Below are 18,509 nucleotides of genomic sequence, written 5' to 3'. Positions count from 1 at the left end.
TGATTATTCTCTTGTGGTGATGTTCCATGTTAAAGAGCAATTTGGAATCTGCAAAATTAATTTCGTGTCCTGTTTCTTTCATGTGTTGGTAAAGAGAGGAAGTTTTTTCTTCTTTTTTGACGGCATTCTTGTGTTCTGCGATACGTGCATTTATTCGTCTGTTTGTTTGTCCAATGTACGTGGCTGGGCAGACTTTGCAGGGTATTTCATAGACCCCTTGGTTTTCTAGCTGGATTTTATCTTTGGGGTTTCTGAGGATATTGGCTATTTTTTGGTTGGTGCAAAAGGCTGTTTTGATATTGTGTTTATGGAGGATTTTGCTAATTTTATCTGTAGTGCCCTTGATATAAGGAAGGAGGGCCATGCCATTGTTTTCTTCTGTGTCTTGGTTTTTGGGGGGTGTTTCTTTTTGGATTAGCTTCCAAAATATATATATATATTTCAGATACACAAACAGACATAGCCAGTGGAGGCTACAGTGATAGGAACATGGGAAGCTGTCTCAGTACTGAGTCAGACCATTGGCAGAGGGTCTCCAGGGGATTCAGGCAGGGATCTCTTCTGCATGCAAAGAAGGTGCTCTAATGTGTCCACAAAATGCATAAGCCCCATTGAACTCTATAGGGTTTGCTTCTAAGGAAACATGTTTAGGGGTGCGTTGAACAGCTCACATGACTGATGCATTGAATCGGGTGGCACCACTTGTGCAAGCCCTGCAATGGGAACTGTGTATTGCTGCACTTTTTGTATTTGACTATTGGGCAATGCCGGATGCATCTGACCTTTGGTCTTCAACAAAGGGTTTTTTTACCATAAAAGGCAGGCCTCGCCCCAACCTCCTCCCAGCTGGCCTGGTTTGCTTCACTCAAGTCATATCCTGTGGCTTTCCTTTCTGCTCAGAGTGACCTGGTTTGTCTTTTGTGCTGATAGGTTACCTGATTCGATTGCAAAAAACATATATGACCATATATGGTGAGGGAGAAAGAAGGGGGGAAAGAATGAAAAAACTTCCTCTGAATCAGAAGTGTGTCTTTTGGGTGTTATTCACAGAGGAAGCACACAGACACACACAAGCACACACTTTCTTTCCCTTTCTCTGTCTCTCGGTTTTGCAATAGACTTTCAGATCCTGCTGCAGATTAGCACAGAAGTGGAAATACTTATTTCTTCTCCTGCTATAGTGTGTGGGTGGGGCAGGGCGGAGGGGGGAAGATGCCCGAGTCATACATAGGCATTGCTGTGTAAGCATTACATGTCATGCTGTGGTTGCGATGCTGCTTGTAGAGTTGCCAGGCCTCCAAGTCTGACCTAAAATCTCCAGGACCCTTCCAGATTGCTAGGGGAGAGCTTAAATCTCCAGGAGGGCAAAAGTGCCTTAAATAGTAGTAATTATGATGATGATAAATTATTTTTTAATAAAAAAAACCTGTGTGCAGCTTGCAAGATTCAGCCCAGCAGCAGCTGACTGCAAATTATAGAGTAGATCCTATATGAGATGTGCCCTTCTCCCAATTAACCTCCATCTCTAGGGCCTGCCCCCATGACATCACTGGAAGTTGCTCCTTGGTCACAGGTTTGGGCCTTGAAATCTCAAGGAATGGGATGCTCCTGACCTGGAAACTCCACCTGCTTGCACAGCTTTTTCTGCAGTGTAAGAAGGGTTGTGCCTGTGGCTCAGGACTTGGCCTAGATGGCAGGAAAACATATACCGAATCAGACCACTGGACCACTTGGCTCAGTATTGTTCACAACAGGGGTGGGAAACCTCTCTAGCCGGCCCCTGGTGTCTCTTAACTTCCACCCTCTCTTGCAGAATGCCTGACTGTAGAAGGATGAGTTTCAATATATTTGTACCCTTCCATCTAGCTCAATATTGTCCACGTTGTCTGGTAGCAGCTGTCCTATCTGTCTTAGGCAAGGAGGCGTTCCCAGTCCTGCTTTGGGATGCTGAGGATTGAAGCTAAGACCTTCTGTTGCATGGGCTCTGCCACTGAGCCACAGCCCTTCCTAACTGCTGGATTTTAGTATATTTGTATCCTGCTTGCAGACGGAAGGTTTTGTAACCTGTTTTTCAGTCCAAAGCATTCAATGCAGCTAGCGAAGTCTGGAGAGCACAGTGTGAAATGTACAAGCATTCAAAAGCAAATAGCAGGCTGTTGCTTGCCGGGAGGCATATGTATGTGGGTGTATAGAAACCACTGCTTTTTGTGCAGCTGGAGTGTAGGCTTCTATACAAAAGATAAAGCTTGCATCCATCCTGTGGAGGCTGGGGACTGGTGCACTTTCCCACCAACCTCAGCCTGTCCCCACTTGCCTTCCTTCTTAGCTACAACCAGACAGGGTGTGCCTCTGCCTGCCATTGACTCTGGCTCCACCGACTGTCCCAAATGGTGACCTGTCAAACTTGACGTGGAAAATGTAGAGAGGATCACCATCTGGTCTGCTGGCCGCATCCAATTCCCCACCCCTGAAATAAAGGGATGCAGTTGCATGGATGAGTGGAGAAGATTGGTTTGACCTCCTTGCTGAGCGGACTCTCGGGCAGATCCATCCCATACATTTAAAGCACACACAATTTCCCGCAAAGAGTCCTGGGAATTGTATTTTGTGCAGGGTGCTGGCAACTGGAACTTCTTAACTCGGTGCATAAATAAGATATGGAGCTCACTGCCACAGGAGATGGGGATGGCCGCCAACTTGGACAAATGGAAAGAGGATAAGGCTCTCCTAAGGCTACTAGCCAATGATGGCTATGTTGTGCTTCCCTGGCCAGAGGCAGTAATGCTTTTGTGTACCAGTTGCAAGAGACCACATAAGGGAAGAGTGCTCTAGTGCTAGAGCCCTGCTTGTGGGTTTTGCACAGGCATCTGGTTGGCCCCTGAGAGAAGAGAATGCTGCACTAGACGGGCCATTGGCCTGTTTCAGCAAGGCTTGTCTTAAGCGCTTAACCACAGCTCCCAGAATTCTCCGGGGAAGGCTGTGTGCTTCAAATGTCTGTTGAATGCCCTTTAAATGCATGGGGGAGGGGCGCGTGTTTCAGCAGAAAACTCAGCTTCATCCTTGAATGATGCAAGGGCCCCTTGCTTGAAGGAGGAGGAGGATTTCAGAGGCGATTCTTGCCCCCCAGCTGAGTCCTTAACAGTAACAACGCCATCACGCCATAATGCGTCTCATAGCAGCAACTAAATTGCCTATTATAAGTAAGTGATTTACAGCCAACCACAAGGCTTTCAAATCAATAGCAGGCTGAGTGCAGGGAGAGAAAAACCCACAACTCCGGCAGCTACTTTAAATAACTAGGTGGGGGGGTGGGGAGGTCTCTCCTTATTTTTGTCATGACTCAAACATGATGGTTTTGATGTATCAGCAGCTGAAGCAGCAGCAGCAAGACTTTGCTGGGTAAATGAATTGACCACACTGCAGTTTCTTTATGACTACTTGTGTAGGAACAGCGAGATCTTAGCCAGCTCAGTCTCTAGAGAGTCGGTCTGCACTGAAACCGGGAGAAAGATAGCACCCAAAATGTGTACCACAGTGGCAATGGACGCTAGGATGCTCTGTTTCCCAGCCAAGCCTTGTGTTGTTTCAAAACCCGTCATCCTATTTCACACAAGTCCCCCCCCCCACTGTGAAAGAGGCTTCCATTTTTAAGAACATAATAAGAGCCCTGCTGGATCAGGCCAGCAGCTGAGCTTGTCCAGCATCCTGTTCTCACAGTAGCCAACCAGATGCCTTTGTGGGAAACCTGCAAGCAAGACCCAAAGGCAAGATCGCTCTCTTCCCTTATGTGGTCAACTGCAACTGGCATTCAGAAGCGTTACTGCCTCTGACTGCCCAATCAGCTTGAAAAGGAAACTTTACAGCCCCTGACAAGTCTTCTCACCCTTTGTGCTGATTGAAGCCTATTAGAGTGAAAAGCCGTGAGTCATCTTGAAGATTGGCTCCTGGGCTTACCCTGGAGAAGATGTGTGGGAAGAACACCAAGAAAGGGTAACGTTCTGTATGCATTTAGGAACAGTGAACATGTTTTAGTTTCGAGAGAATGGGGTGCAAGTTCTGTTAAAGATAATGGACCTTCAAGGCCTAAATCACTTTGGAAAAAATATATTGGAGCACTCCAAATCATTTGTCAATGTATGTACACTGAAAATACAGTGGTACCTCAGGTTAAGTACTTAATTCGTTCCAGAGGTCCGTTCTTAACCTGAAACTGTTCTTAACCTGAAGCACCACTTTAGCTAATGGGGCCTCCTGCTACTGCTGCACCGCCAGAGCCTGATTTCTGTTCTTATCCTGAAGCAAAGTTCTTACCCTGAAGCACTATTTCTGAGTTAGCGGAGTGTGTAACCTGAAGCGTATGTAACCTGAAGCGTATGTAACCCGAGGTACCACTGTAGTATATTTAGTTAGAAGGCAACATGTGGAGATCTGCATTGATTGTTGTACTGCATCCAGAATTATTATCATTGTATAAAATTATTGCATAACTTTACAAGATTATATAATCTTGGGAGAGAGTGTGGCTGTTACTATCACGAAGCGACCCTGAATTTGCCATTATGCTATTGCATGGAGAAACGAAGCTATCATATTTTCCCAGGGTCCATTTCAAAAAAGAAACATAGGTCTCCCTATCTAAGCAATGATCTCTATTTGCTCTATTTCTCAGGACTGGGTTGCTTGGGAATTTCACAGCTGAAGGAAACTCCCTTTTTCAAGCATTACTAATTTATAGGCAACCTTTGCCAACCGACTCATGTCCTGAGGAAGCTTCCTTCCAAATAAACTCATGATGATTTACTAGTATTTTCTCCTCTCTGTTCTTTTAATTTTCGGTTTTAGTGCGACCGATCTCTCTTGTTCCTGCTTCACTGGACATAACATGCAGGTTGACCTTAGTGTTTCGGCTGCAAGGCTATAACTTGCCTTTAATTATCTATCCCTGTCATGGGGGCAAAGAGAGGCAACATGGGGAGCTGCCGTGTACAGAGTCAGACCATGGATCCATCTCACTCAGTACTGCCTGCACTAACAGGCAGTGGTTCTCCAGGATTTCAAACAAGAGACATTCCAAGCCCTACCTGAAGATGCTGGAGACTGAACCTTGGACCTTCTGGATGCAGAACAGATGCTCTACCACTAGGATTCTGTCAGGATTGGGTTTCTCTTAGTTTCTCATCCCCCCCCCCCCAGTTTTAAATCCAATTATCCACATCAGCTTGCAGTTAAATAATAATAATAAAACTTCTTGAAAATCACTCAACATGTAATGTGGATTTCTCCTAATATAGATGTGTTAATGTAATTATGCCTAAGGTACACATTTTGCCAAAATTTAGCCATCATATAATGCACTTTCCTATTTTATTTCCACTAATATATACATTCTTTATGCATGCTGGGATACGCATTTGTGTGCACGTGACTTGGCTGGAGAACTGCATTGCAAAATTCAGAGAAATGTGGATTTTTGAAGGATGGCCATGTTTCAGTTTGTGTTCTGTTTCGGAAAGTTTGAATTAGGTTGGAAGAATGGGATTAAATTTCTCCCCCATTCCTATTCACTGCTGAGCTACGGCCCTTCCCTAGGGAGCAATGGGCACACACCCAGAAACTGCTCTCATGAACATAAGAAGAGTCAAGAACATAAGAACTTAGTCAAGCCTAGCATCTTGCTTACCACAGTAGCTAATGAGAGGACTCCAGGAACCCAGAATTCCCGGGGGGGGGGAGAAGAAGAAGAGTTTGGATTTGATATCCCGCTTTATCACTACCCAAAGGAGTCTCAAAGCAGCCAACAATCTCCTTTTCCCTTCCTCCGCCACAACAAACACTCTGTGAGGTGAGTGGGGCTGAGAGACTTCAGAGAAGTGTGACTGGCCCAAGGTCACCCAGCAGCTGCATGTGGAGGAGCGGGGAATCGAACCCAGTTCACCAGATTATGAGTCTACCACTCTTAACCACTACACCACACTGGGAGGGACTGATTGTTAAACCACTCTGTGAATTGTAGCTCTGGAAGGGAAATGGGGGTCTCCTAACAACTCCCAGCCACTGAGAGGACAGAATGCTAGACTAGATGGGCCACTGGCCTAATCCAGCAAGCTCTGCTTATGTTCTTATCTTAAATCATGCTGCCAGTCAGTGTGTCTCTATTTGTCTGTAGCTGACAAGTAATGTGAGCAAATGCCAAACCATTGCCTGTCAACACTAGAGGGGAAACGCTGCCATAGAGCCTAATTAATCTCCTCTCAGTTGTGATTGATTTTTGACTGAGTCAAGCAGGACAGTGTCCCACGAGATCTCCAGACTTTGGTTTTTAGTCTGTCATCAGCTGCTGCTCTTTGACGTTCAGAAGCAGAGGGAGTCATTCTCAACCCCGGGGTGAAAAAAGGGACAATGTCGGAGAGAGCTGCAGATGGATCAGTTTTCCTCAGGCTCTTTCAGTGGTCAAATTCAGCGTTAAATTGTTTTGCTTGGAGCTCCCTCACACCTAAAGGGACAAAAGCTTGACATTTTAAGACGAAGAGGAAAAAGCAGAATCTCGTAAACCAGCAGCCAGATCTGTCAAAGAGTTCACAGGTCTCTTAAATGCTAGGGCAAAGAGGAAATGAAAAATGGATTAGATTTCTTTCTCAGCAGCTTTGAAGCATCACAGGGTGAGGTGTTATGCTGCAATGCTGCTGCCTGCTTTTTGGGTGAGATGGGAGACAGTCTGGAGAGTCGGCTTTGCAGTCTGAAGGAAAAGTATATCTGGAGACTTCCTTAACTTGCCAAATGTGGAAAAAGTACCCGGAAGCCCAACATGATGAGAATAATAGACTGGGTCTCCTATTCATGAAATGAGTTTGAGAACATAAGAGGATCCTGCTGAATCAAGCCAGTGGTCCATCTAGTCTAGCATCCTGTTCTCACAGTGGCCAACCAGATGCCCATGGGGAACCCACAAGCAGGACCTGAGCTCAACAGCACTCTCCCCTCTTGTGGTTTCTCACAAGTGGAGGTAGAGCATAGCTATCAGTGTTAGTAGTCATTAGTAGCCTTCTCCATGAATTCGTCTAATCCTCTTTTAAAGCCACCTGAGTTGGTGGCCATCCCTGCCTCTTGCAGGAACAGATGCCATAGTTTCCATGTGTCTTGTGAAGAAGGACTTCCTTTTGCCTGCGCTGAACCTTCCATTATTCAACTTCATCAGTTGTCCTCTAATTCCAGGATTATGAGCAGGGAGAAAAGTTGTTCTCTGTCCACTTTCTCCATACTGCCAATCGGGGATGTTGTCAGGGAATGGCTGAGCCCTAGGTCTTTGCCTTAAGGTTCTGGATCTCCTGCCTTCCTACCCCCCACCCCTGCTTTAAAACTTTTTTAAAAAAACAACAACAACCACTTATGGATCATGTAAACACAGTGCAAACCACAGTGCCAGTGAGACCCCGGGCATCTTCCATCTTCAACTGTGGAGGGCCCAATCCACGCATAGCATACTGGACAATCAGAGTTTCGTTTCTCTCTGCATGTCAACCTAAATCTGCATCTATACATAAGCAGAAGCAAGCTCAACACAAGCTGCCCCCATGGGCCTCTACCGTGTGTCTTGTGAGGACTTGGAAACCAGTCCATTTCACTCCAAAATTCTAGAGCTGTGTACATTTAAAACAAATGCCTTCCCCCAAAGAATCCTTGAGGCGTGCTAGGAATTGTAGCTCTGCGAGGGGTCAACTACAGTTCCCATGGTTCTTTCTGTGGTGGGCGGGAATGCGCTTTGAATGCATGGTGTGTACACAGCCTGGGATTATAAGGAAGCTTGAAAACATTGAGCTAAAACGGCCCCATCCTCTGTGTCACCAGGCTGTTCCTTCTCCCACTACCATAGATGCCCGCTTACCACCTCCCACACCGCAGTCCCCATTGGCTGGTTGCCTGCCTGCTGCTTCCCACACAGGACTCTCAGACTGCATCTACAGGACAGCTTATTCCATTTCCCTCCCTGTTAGTTTCCCCGTGAAATTGGGGATTTCACATGATTTAGAAGACACTTCAGGAAAACTATTGAAATCTAGGGCCTGCTTAGCTCTTCATTTTATTTGATTCCAGAAAAAAAATTCACTTGCAGCCCCCTCAACCCAGAAAACTGTGGGAGTAAAGTGACAAAATTTGAGGCGGTGAGAGAGTAGCGATGCTGTCCAGTGATGCTTGTTGTTGTGTCACACCCACTGCTGTGAATGAAATTCAGTGCGGCATGCCAGTGTATCTGTCGGAAGAGCTGCAGTTCCATGACACCACAGGCACTGCAGTGTAAACAGAAAATTAGAAAATGGGAAAGAAAACTAACACAATGTTCTTCAAATCGGAATAGCACCCCTAGTTGCTTCCCTGTCCTGCTTTCAACCTCCAGGAACTGTGGGTTGTTGTTGTTGTTGCTGCTGCTGCTGCTTTCCTTGATCTCCCATCTCAGTTTCCAGCGGCTACTACAGCGTCTGGGAATCCTCCCGTTCCTTCCGCACCCGCGGCAGAGCCCTACCAGCCCAAGTGGCAACAGAGCTTCAGCCAAGTCAGAAAGGCATTTCCCAAAAAGAGTGACCTCTTCGCGAGCTGACCCTCTTCGTTTTTGCTGAGTTAACAGAGACGAGCGACAAAAGTGCTCCCTCCGCACTGCCGGTTCCTCTGTGGCTGGAAAGGGTTACGCTACAGGAAACACCAATAGGTTGCTTCAGCATTTCTGCAGGCTTCGACCCAAGAGGTCACATTTCAGATATTCCCAGCACAGCAGCCTTGAGTAGTGCAAATCGGGATACCACTGTTGAATGCTATGGGGCAAACCCAGCTTGCATGTTGTCCCCAGACGGAGAATGCGAGGGTGAAGAGGGGAGGGTGAATTTCCTCTTCTTTGATTCTCCATGGCAAACCCTTCCAGCCCCCACATAAGCAGCCCCATCCAACAATATTTTCAGCCTAAAAAACACAACAGTTGTTTCCAAGGTTTCTTGCCCATCTACTCCTGTATCCTGTTCAGCCAGCCAGATACCTATGGTCAAACCAGCAAGCGGAACCTGAGCAAAAGAGCAACACTCTTCCCACTTGCATTTCCCAGCCGCTGACATTCATAGAATCATAGAATTGTAGAGTTGGAAGGGGCCTCCAGGGGCCTCCAGTCCATGCTGCCTCTGACAGGAGAGGCAAACCATTCATTCATCAAGACTTTAGCTATTCCACTTGACTGCGTTTAAGTTTTGGTGGCTAGGAACTGCGATCTCTTTCGACAATGGGTTGTTTCACTGATATTGTAGGTGGATCCGGGACAAATCTGGACGTTTCTGGGCAAGGTTGACTCCACTGATGTCCCCATCCCTGAAAGCGCTGCTAGAACACACATCATCACTAGAACCAACCCCCCGACTGAGTTCCATCTTCCAGTCTGTACAGGGGACAGTTCACACAAACCAGCTTCCTAATGGGGATTTTTGGCTAGTCCATTATTATATACATAAATAGGTCTCTCGCGTGGGGTAATGTTAGGTTGCCATGACAATGGTTGTCAAGATCTCTTGCAATAAATTGGTTGTAGGGTAGTGGTTAAGAGAATTGTAAATATTTCTATGTTTAATTGGGAAGTGTTAGGAATTTTCTGTTATGAGAAAGCAGCTGCTACATCCTTGCAAGAGGTCGTGTCCCCTGCAGGTTACCAGTAACTCTGGAAGTGACAGCAGCTTCAGGAGGGGGAGGATTTTCTTCAACACAAGCAAACACATCATTTTAAAGGAAAAACAGGCAGATTAAATGCATTTAACATATCATCCAGGAATTTGACCTTAAGAAGTTCTGAAGGCTTTGCGAGGGTTCAGCTCCAGGTCAGGAAGTAAGAGGTGGCACAGTGGTCTGATTTGGATCTCTCTTTTCGGGCTACCTGACCTACCTGTTCACCGGTGGAAGTCCGCTGAGGTCATTTCCAGGTGACCTGTTTATTGAACATTCATCCTGCTTTGTAAGCACAATGTTTATTGGTGGGTTATACAACACCCACGGGCTACTGACCATTCACTCTGGTTTCCTTGTGTTAGCATATAGAGTTTACACACAGCAGCAAAGGTTAATTGAATCCTTGCTTGGAGCACACCCTTAGTTGAAAGGAATTCCAACTGAGATTTTGTATAAAATAAGAAAGCTTGTGTTTATTAAGAGGTGTACATTCTTGATAGGAAAGAGTTCTATAACTCCCAGCTAACCATCTAGTTGAAGAAACAAAAAGAAATGCCTGCCAATTCATTCCCAGAAGATGGCTCCGGATGACCTCTCGCCTGGAGGTTCCGAGAAAGAACGCGAGGAGGGGCAGGAAGTTGTAAACTGGATGCAACCTATGAGTATCTCTCTAAACTTCAAAGAAATAGAGGGAAGTCAGCATAGAGATAAAGTTACAAGGGTAGTCTGGGAAGCTGGAGGTCCCCCACTCTTTCTGCCTTAACCCTTGCAACCCCTCTCAGCAAGCTGACCTGTACCTAAACTTCCAACAATTTGCAAGGAAGTTATATGATGTTGTTATCCCACACTTTCTGGTACATCTTCCGGTGCGCTTCCCTGTCTTCATAAAATCAGTGCTTCGATGCTGGGGTTTTTGGAAGCAGAACTGTTTCACAAGAGTGCCTAATCTACTTTAATTGCATGACCTGAATTTGCCGGTTTGCCATTGAATCCTACCCACAAAAGAGCAAAAAATCTGGAAGCTTTAACCTTTATGCTTTAATTGCTGAAAGAAAGAAAGCATCACCAACCACATTGCACTATGATTGCAACATTCCCTGAGAGGCAGTGCACAGCATTTCACAATATACATTTCAACACCTACTTTGTGCCATTGACTTCATGCTTAAAGCATCGAACCACTTCGCAGCAAAGCATATCTCTGTAACCCAGATAATGGCGATGATGAGCGTTACTCAACTGCTTCCAAGATGCAGATCCCAGATTCTGGGGGCAAGATTTGGGCAAAGCTTAGCAGCTCTCAGCAACGCTGCCTACTGAGTTCAGAGAGCAGATCGAGAATAGCATCCAATGGAAACAGCTGGCAGGATTTAGGTCAGTTGAATGTAATTACCCAAGTTGGAGTGTGGCCAGGATACCTGAGCTTCTATTTCCAAGTAAATTGCCGTGGGATTCACAACACGAGGAGCTGAACTCTGCCTGGGGACAGATACTTAACCGCCCAAAGGAGACTTTAAATCCCTAATGCAGCTTGCTCAGTTGTGCTTGGTGGTTATGGAAAATCTCTCACTTGATTAAATTCAAGCGGATGACAAACACTACTGAGAAGAAAAGTCCTAGACTGAACTGTCTTATTATTGATGGTTTTGTAACACTGAAAAATAGAAGGGTTCCCTTCAGTCTAGGAATGGATGCATCCATTTGTTTCACGTTCTCTGTGTTTCTCCATTTTCCCATATTAAGGTCAGGTCTCCGCATTTCCACATCAGTATGCAAATTATTCTTTTTTTAAAAAAAAAAGTCCTCATTTGTTTATTTATTTAAGACATTACTATACTGTTTAATTATTCACATTTCTAAACAGAGTACATAAAACAATCCACTGAAAATGGGAGAATAAAACAATCACAGTTTATCATCAAACCAAACATAAAACCAAAATGAAAATTCATCTGCACTTCAGTTCATATTGCTCCTAATATACTGTATACCTTTTGTATGCAATCTACACATTTTTGCAGAGCAATTGTTTGTTGCATTTATAGCCTATCTTTTCCTCCAGGAAGCTCAAGATGGTATAGCTGGCTCCCTTCCTTCCTATTTTATCCTCCACCACAAACCTGTGAGGTAGGTTAGGCTGAGAGGCTGGTCCATGATCCCCCCATGAAGCTTTGTGGCTGAGTGAGGATTTGAACTCTGGTCTCCCAGGTCCTAGTCCAACACTCTAACCACTATACAGTGGTACCTCGGGTTAAGAACTTAATTCGTTCCGGAGGTCTGTTCTTAACCTAAAACTGTTCTTAGCCTGAGGTACCACTTTAACTAATGGGGCCTCCTGCTGCTGCTGCACTGCCGCTGCGGGATTTCTGTTCTCATCCTGAAGCAAAGTTCTTAACCCAAGATATTGGGTTGGACTATTTCTGGGTTAGTGGAGTCTGTAACCTGAAGCGTCTGTAACCCAAGGTACCACTGTACCATGCTGAGTCCCAAGCATTTTGTATGTTATTTTTCACTAATATATGCATTTCTATAAACATTTTCCCTCTAGCATATGAATTTTTGTACACATTGCTTGGCTGGAGAACTGCATTGCAAAATTCAGAGAACTGTGACTTTTGAAGGATGGCTGTGTTTCAGTTTGCATACTGTTGCAGAAAGTGTGCATTTTTATGGTGAGATAAATTTTTTGTTACTCATCACTGATATGGAGCACAATCACCTCTTTTTGTGGTCTGTGGCAGTCATTTTGTGCTGGCACCTCTGGCTTCCCATTATGCTATCTGCTATCTAGAACAGTGTTTCCCAACCTTTTTTGGGCAAAGGCACACTTGTTTGATGAAAAAAATCTCGAGGCACACCACCATTACAGCCCCGTGACGTCAGCGCGCAGCGTCACGCCGGGAGGGACGCACGAAAGTGTAAGTTTCAATTTTTTTCCCTCCCCCTTGCCGGGGAACCTCCAAGCTTTGGGGGGGGGGAGGAGGCAGCAAAGTGAGGCAGGAAGGAGAGCGCGGCTTGGCTGGGTGAGCTTTCGCAGGGGCAGGGAATGAGAGCTGCGAGGCGGGCGCTGCGGACGGAGGCGCTGCCCGCCGAGCTCGCAGGCAGCCAGGCAGGCAGACGGCGAGAGCCCCGCGCTGGGCGGCCTCTCCTCGCCGCCGCCGCCCCGCCTCTTGCCGCCCGACTCGCCCGCCTCCCTCCAGGCAACATCTCACGGCACACCAGGCAACATCTCACGGCACACTAGTGTGCCGCGGAACAGTGGTTGGGAAACACTGATCTAGAATACCTATGTGCAGTTGTGGACTTTGGGCTCTCAAATGTCAGCGGTGCCATGTGTGATGCTAAAATTTGGCAAAACACCCCCCCTGCCTCTTGCACTCTGCTCTACGTCATTGTTGCAGCACACTGTGTGATGGGGCACCCAGTACGGCCGAACTGGTCATCCTACTCTAATGCCACCTCTGCTTACATGATGACATCTCTATCACTTCCTTCAAATCTTTCACTAAACCCCTCCTTTTCCATAAAGCCTTTGACCACAGAGATGGGGAGCCTGAGGGCCCCAGAAGTTGCTGGGCTACAACTCGTAGATTCCTGCATTGCAGGGGGTTGGACTAGATGACCCTCGGGATCCCTTCAAATCCTACAATTCTATGATCTCTGACCATTCGCTATGCTGCCTGGGGCTGATGGGAGTCCAACAGCAGCATCTAGAGGGCCCCAGACTGGTGACCCCTGCTCTATGCACTACACCACACTGGATCCAGGAGTTATCCAATGAAGCTGAAAGGTGGGAGGTTCAAGACAGGCCAGAGAGAGTGCATCTCCATGCAGCCCACGTTGTTGACCTATGGAATTCACCGCCACAAGATATACCAATGGCCAGCAACTTGGATGGCTTTTAAAAGGGAGATGAGACACATTCGTGGAGAATCAGGTTATCAGTGACTACCAGCCACAATGGCTATACTCTCTCTCCACTCTGAATATCAAGTGTTGGGAATTGCAAGCTGGGAGAGTGTTGTTTTGCTTATCTCCTACCTGTGGGCTTCCCATAGGCATCTAGTTGGCCGCTGTGAGAACAGGATGCTCAACTAGATGAGCCTTTGAGGGTTACCCACCCAGCTAGTGAGGGCTAGGATCCTGCTAACTCCAAGGCTGTTCCCCCATCATCTCTGTGGGAGGAGGTCTCTCCTAAGTATAATGATTTCTAGCAGGAGTAGAGAAGCTTTTTCAGCTGGAGGGCCACATTAACTACTGGACAACCTTCCAAGGGCCACATGCCAGCAGTGGGCGGAGCTGGTGGCAAAAGTGAGTGGAGCAATGTATGCAAATGTGTTAAGAATAGTCTAGTTTCTGCACACACACATCCCTCTCCATCCTCCATCTAGGGAAGTCAGAGACATCAGTTCAAGGGCAAATTCCAGACCAGCCAAAAAGACCTCAAGCAGGTTACGAAGGAGTGCTGGTGAGGTGGGGGGGGGTGTCTGGGAAGAGTTTTGTGGGCCAGATAGAGAAACCTGGAGGGCCACATCCAGCCCCTGGGCTTGAGGTTTCCCACCCCTGATTTACTGCCACAAGACCGGTCAGCTGCCCTACATTGTCTTTGCCATTTAATAACATGGAGAGATGAGGACAGTAAACCTTTTACGGCCTGAGGGATTTATAGCTCAGATGTAAACTGTGCCATTCCAGAAGGTCACGGGAAAGTTTCTTCCTTCAATCATTCAGCCGTCGCGCTCGAATTAATTTTGCAGCGGTTGTGCTTTCCTGCAAGGGGCGAGCATTTTGCATGGAAGGCACCAGGAGCACATGTTGGAGGAGAAAAGGCCCTTCAGAGCATGCCAGAACTTGAGAATGGGGCGACCAGCCAAATGCGTGACATGCCGCCACATGTTAGCAATGTATTGCAGTCAGAGAGAAAACCATTTCCAGCTTTCTTTATATATAGCATTGTTGGAGCAGCTCACTTCTGGCTGACTCCAACTCCCATCAGCCCCAGCCAGCAGAGACAGTGGTCAGGGATGCTGGGAATTGTTGTGCAGCAATGTCTGGAGGGCTACGGCTAGCATCCCCTGTGGTCATTTGTGTTGCAAGTTCCCCAACCATTGGGAAGAGCCCTGGCTCATTGGTAGAACATCTGCTCTGCATGCAGAAAGCCCCAGATTCAATCTCCGGGTCAGGCTGCTCCCTGTTTGTACAGCATGGATGTCAGGGCTGGAGTCAGACTCAGGTCAGCACCAAAGACGCAGGGCTCTGTTGTCAGTGAAGTTAACTCTTTATTCAAGGAAATGACATACAACTCAGCAACACTTCCCAGTAGGTCTTGCCCTTATGGAGCAGTTGCTAGGACTGGAGGTCCTTGCCTTCCAACCTTTCTATAGTTTTTCCTCTCCTGGATGTTTCCCAAGCAGTCTCAAACAGCGCCTAAGCACCTCTAGCCTCTGTTCTGCTCTCCTCATTATTCTGCACATTCTTAGAGACAAAGTGGGAAGGGAGCTTGTCACAGCAGGAGAGGTAGACTCCCTGGATTTTTCAGCAGTCCCTTGACTTCCCCCCTCTTCTGCTTCTGCTACCTGCCACCAGCTCTTCCTGCTCACTAGACCCTGTTGCCCTTTCTGCATCTAGCTCCTCCCACCCCCCCACCTCTCCTCAGTGTCCCACCACCAACCCCCAGGGTCTGAGCCTTTCTCCTCTGGGGTTTCCCTTCGGGGTTCCCCAGCCAGTGCCTCCCACTGCTCCTCTTTGTCCCTGACAATAATTGACACTAAGCTAGGTGGACCTACAGCTCTAGATGGGGAAAACTGAAAGCAGGGATGTGGGGGTTTTTTAAGTCACAGGTTTTAAAATGTCTAAATAAAATAAAATTTACATCACTCTGAAAGAAATTGAAGCCCAAATCATTTGCCCATGCACGTGCACAGAAAATAGATCTAGCTGAAAGCCAAGACGTGGAGATCTGAAATGATTGCTGCAATGCACCCCTAATTGTTATTCTTGCACAATTATAAGATTCTTGTGTGATCTTAGAGGGTTGTATATCCTTGGAAGGGGCTGTGAGGGGGGCGTGACTGTGAGTATCACGAAGGGGCCCTGCACTCTTGAATTTGTCAGTATACGACTGCGCAGGCACACACTGCTTTTCCAGGTGATCTGGGTAAAAGCTCCAGTAGAATTAACTGGAGCCTTGAAAAGCACACAGAAAAGCAGCCAGAGCAAATAGAATAATTACCAAGGAATTGCCATCCACCTACTTGGATGTTAAGTACCCTTGACGCTTAAGAGGAGGAAAGATTAGGAGCATCTCCATGGGGTTCCAAGGCACTATGTCCTGCTTTGCCACCAACCATTAATCCAGCTTAATGTGTTCCCAGTCTCCAGGGTGTCGGAAAAACTGTATGTGGGTCAGGGGCTGTTATTCCATAGATTGCAAGGAGTCTTCAGTCGAAACCTGAGAATCATAGGGCAAAGTGTTAGCAGGTAGGCTTTTGCACAGGGCCCCTAATTTCCTGGCATTCCTTTTATTTTTTTAAAGAAGCTACAGCACCATCCTAACCATGTCTAGTCACAAGTAGGGGGACAGGCTCAGTGGTAAAGGCCACGTTTTGCATGCAGAAGGTCCCGGGTTCAATCCCCAGCGTCTCCAGTCAGTGTTAGGAAAGACTCCCTGTCTGAAACCCTGGACAGCCTCTGGCAGTTAGTATAGACAATGGGCCAATGGTCTGATTCAGTATAGGGCAGCTCCCTCTGCTAGGCCACCTCCAGGACTGAGGATTAGTGCCCTTAATGCTATCAGAAGTCACCCACTTTAAATATTACTTGTGCCTGCAAAGGTTTTTGGATGGTCACCCTGCTTCATTTCCAGTCTGTGCATTTCCTGCAACTTCGTGGTGGTGAAATCCTGTAAATTTGTGGGACAACAAATTGTTCTGGTTTATTTTCATTTCGCTTTTCTTGCGTTACAGCCCCTCTGGGCAGCAGAAATGTGGGAAAGCATGGCAGAACAAACTAAAGCAGAATAAATCCACTGCTAATGCACTGTTATTGTGTCAATATCATCTTGCAAAAGGCTGAAGTTCTAGTGAATCCACTGGGGCTTACACCCAGGTAAATGAGGTGAGGACTTCACCCTCAGTTATTTGCTCTGAAAGTTGGCCCAAGTTTGATTCCTTACATATACATAATGTGGTGTATTGGGAGACCAGGGTTCAAACCCCCACTCTGCTGTGAAGCTTACTGGGTCACTGTGGGCCAGTCACTGTCTCTCAGCCTAACCTACCCCATGGGGTTGTTTAGAGAACAATCTATGCCACTTTGAGCTTCCCTGAAGGAAAAGGAGGGATATAAATGTAATAATAGATGAAATTAATGTGTGCACATTTTATGCAGAATCATGGTGGGGTGTTGTTGTTTTTTAAAGCATCTAGGAACACCTCTGCTAGGGCAGCCAATTGCAAAGGTTGAGAATGTGGCTCCTCTCCTCCAATCCTTTCCCAATCATTAATTTATTCTTTTTAAAAAGAATCCCATTGGGGATGAGAACCAAAGGCTGCAAATACGCCATTCAGTTAAATCACATCTCCCCCTGAGAACTGTACTTTACGTTCACAGAGCTGCAATTCCTAGCACCCTTAACAAACTAAACTTATCAGGATTATTATTTTTCTTTTGGCGGGTGGGGTGAAGATGCATTTTAAAAGTAGTATGTACACAGCTAAGCCCTTTTCTCAGTTCATCCAATGGCCAGGAATCTGCTCAGCATCCCTGAACACTGGAGGAGTTGCACTGATGAGTTCATGGTGCACTGGTACATAGATGCTTAGCAAGAGGAATGCAGAAAGTGAAGCGTCTCAGCAGCCAGGCATGCATGGTTCCCTGCAGCATTTAATTTCTTGAAGAAAGAAGCCCTAGAGCACACATGGCAGCCGAGTGCCCATGAAAGCTCTTGCGGGGGTAAGGCTGCCCACAGATGAGAGCAGATGTCATTTGGTTGACTCTGAAAGGGACACATCAGTGGCCAACCCTGAAAGGCTGTTGCGTGAATGAGGTAAAGGCAGCAATAATAATGCACTTGTGAAGAAGTCCTGGAAGACTTAGTTCTGAGTTAAACATACATACGGTTCTGATTAAACTTTGCAAAATGATAGTGACCCAAGGGAGGGTAAAGTCATCACTTAAATTGTCCTTCCAAAGCTCCCCACTTCTTGATCGTTCCCCCTTTCCCAAGTCCCCAACCCACACTGTCAATTTTTAGAATATAAGGTTCTCAAGGGCGGGGGGGGGGTCTCTCCTTTTCCTTGTTTTTGCTGCTTTCATTGCTTTATGCCACAGAGGACACAATTTCCACCATTTTGGATCAGTGTGACTTTTTCCATAACTCTGAAATTCCCGAGAGACACAACCTCACTAGGGACACCTTATTGATGGAGGGCAAAGAAGGGGGAAATTGTATAACCCAGAAGAATCTCTTTCCAGAACTGCATTGATGTGGTTCCTAACTTCTTTCTCTGGTTACTAATTAGGGATTATAAGAATTCAGAGAGAGAGAGAGAGAGAGAGAGAGAGAGAGAGAGAGAGAGAGAGAGAAATGTCTCTAAAGCTCTATGGTTTGTTTGCCTGAATCTGACCCACCTGGCTTCTTGACTGGGCTCTCAGACCTCTTCCCAGGCCACACACCCTTGCCCCACACTGGCTCTGCTTGGTCCCCCAAGTTTTTGCCTGGCTTGTATGAGACCCTGAACTCTTGCTTGTCTAAATGGAAGGCAGGGTTGAGGGTGTGCAGAAACCAGTTGACTATACAAAGTTAAAATTTACCT

This window comes from Podarcis bocagei, assembly GCF_964188305.1.
Source record: "Podarcis bocagei genome assembly, chromosome: 7".
Lineage (NCBI taxonomy): Eukaryota > Metazoa > Chordata > Lepidosauria > Squamata > Lacertidae > Podarcis > Podarcis bocagei.
This window is presented reverse-complemented; position numbering follows the sequence as displayed.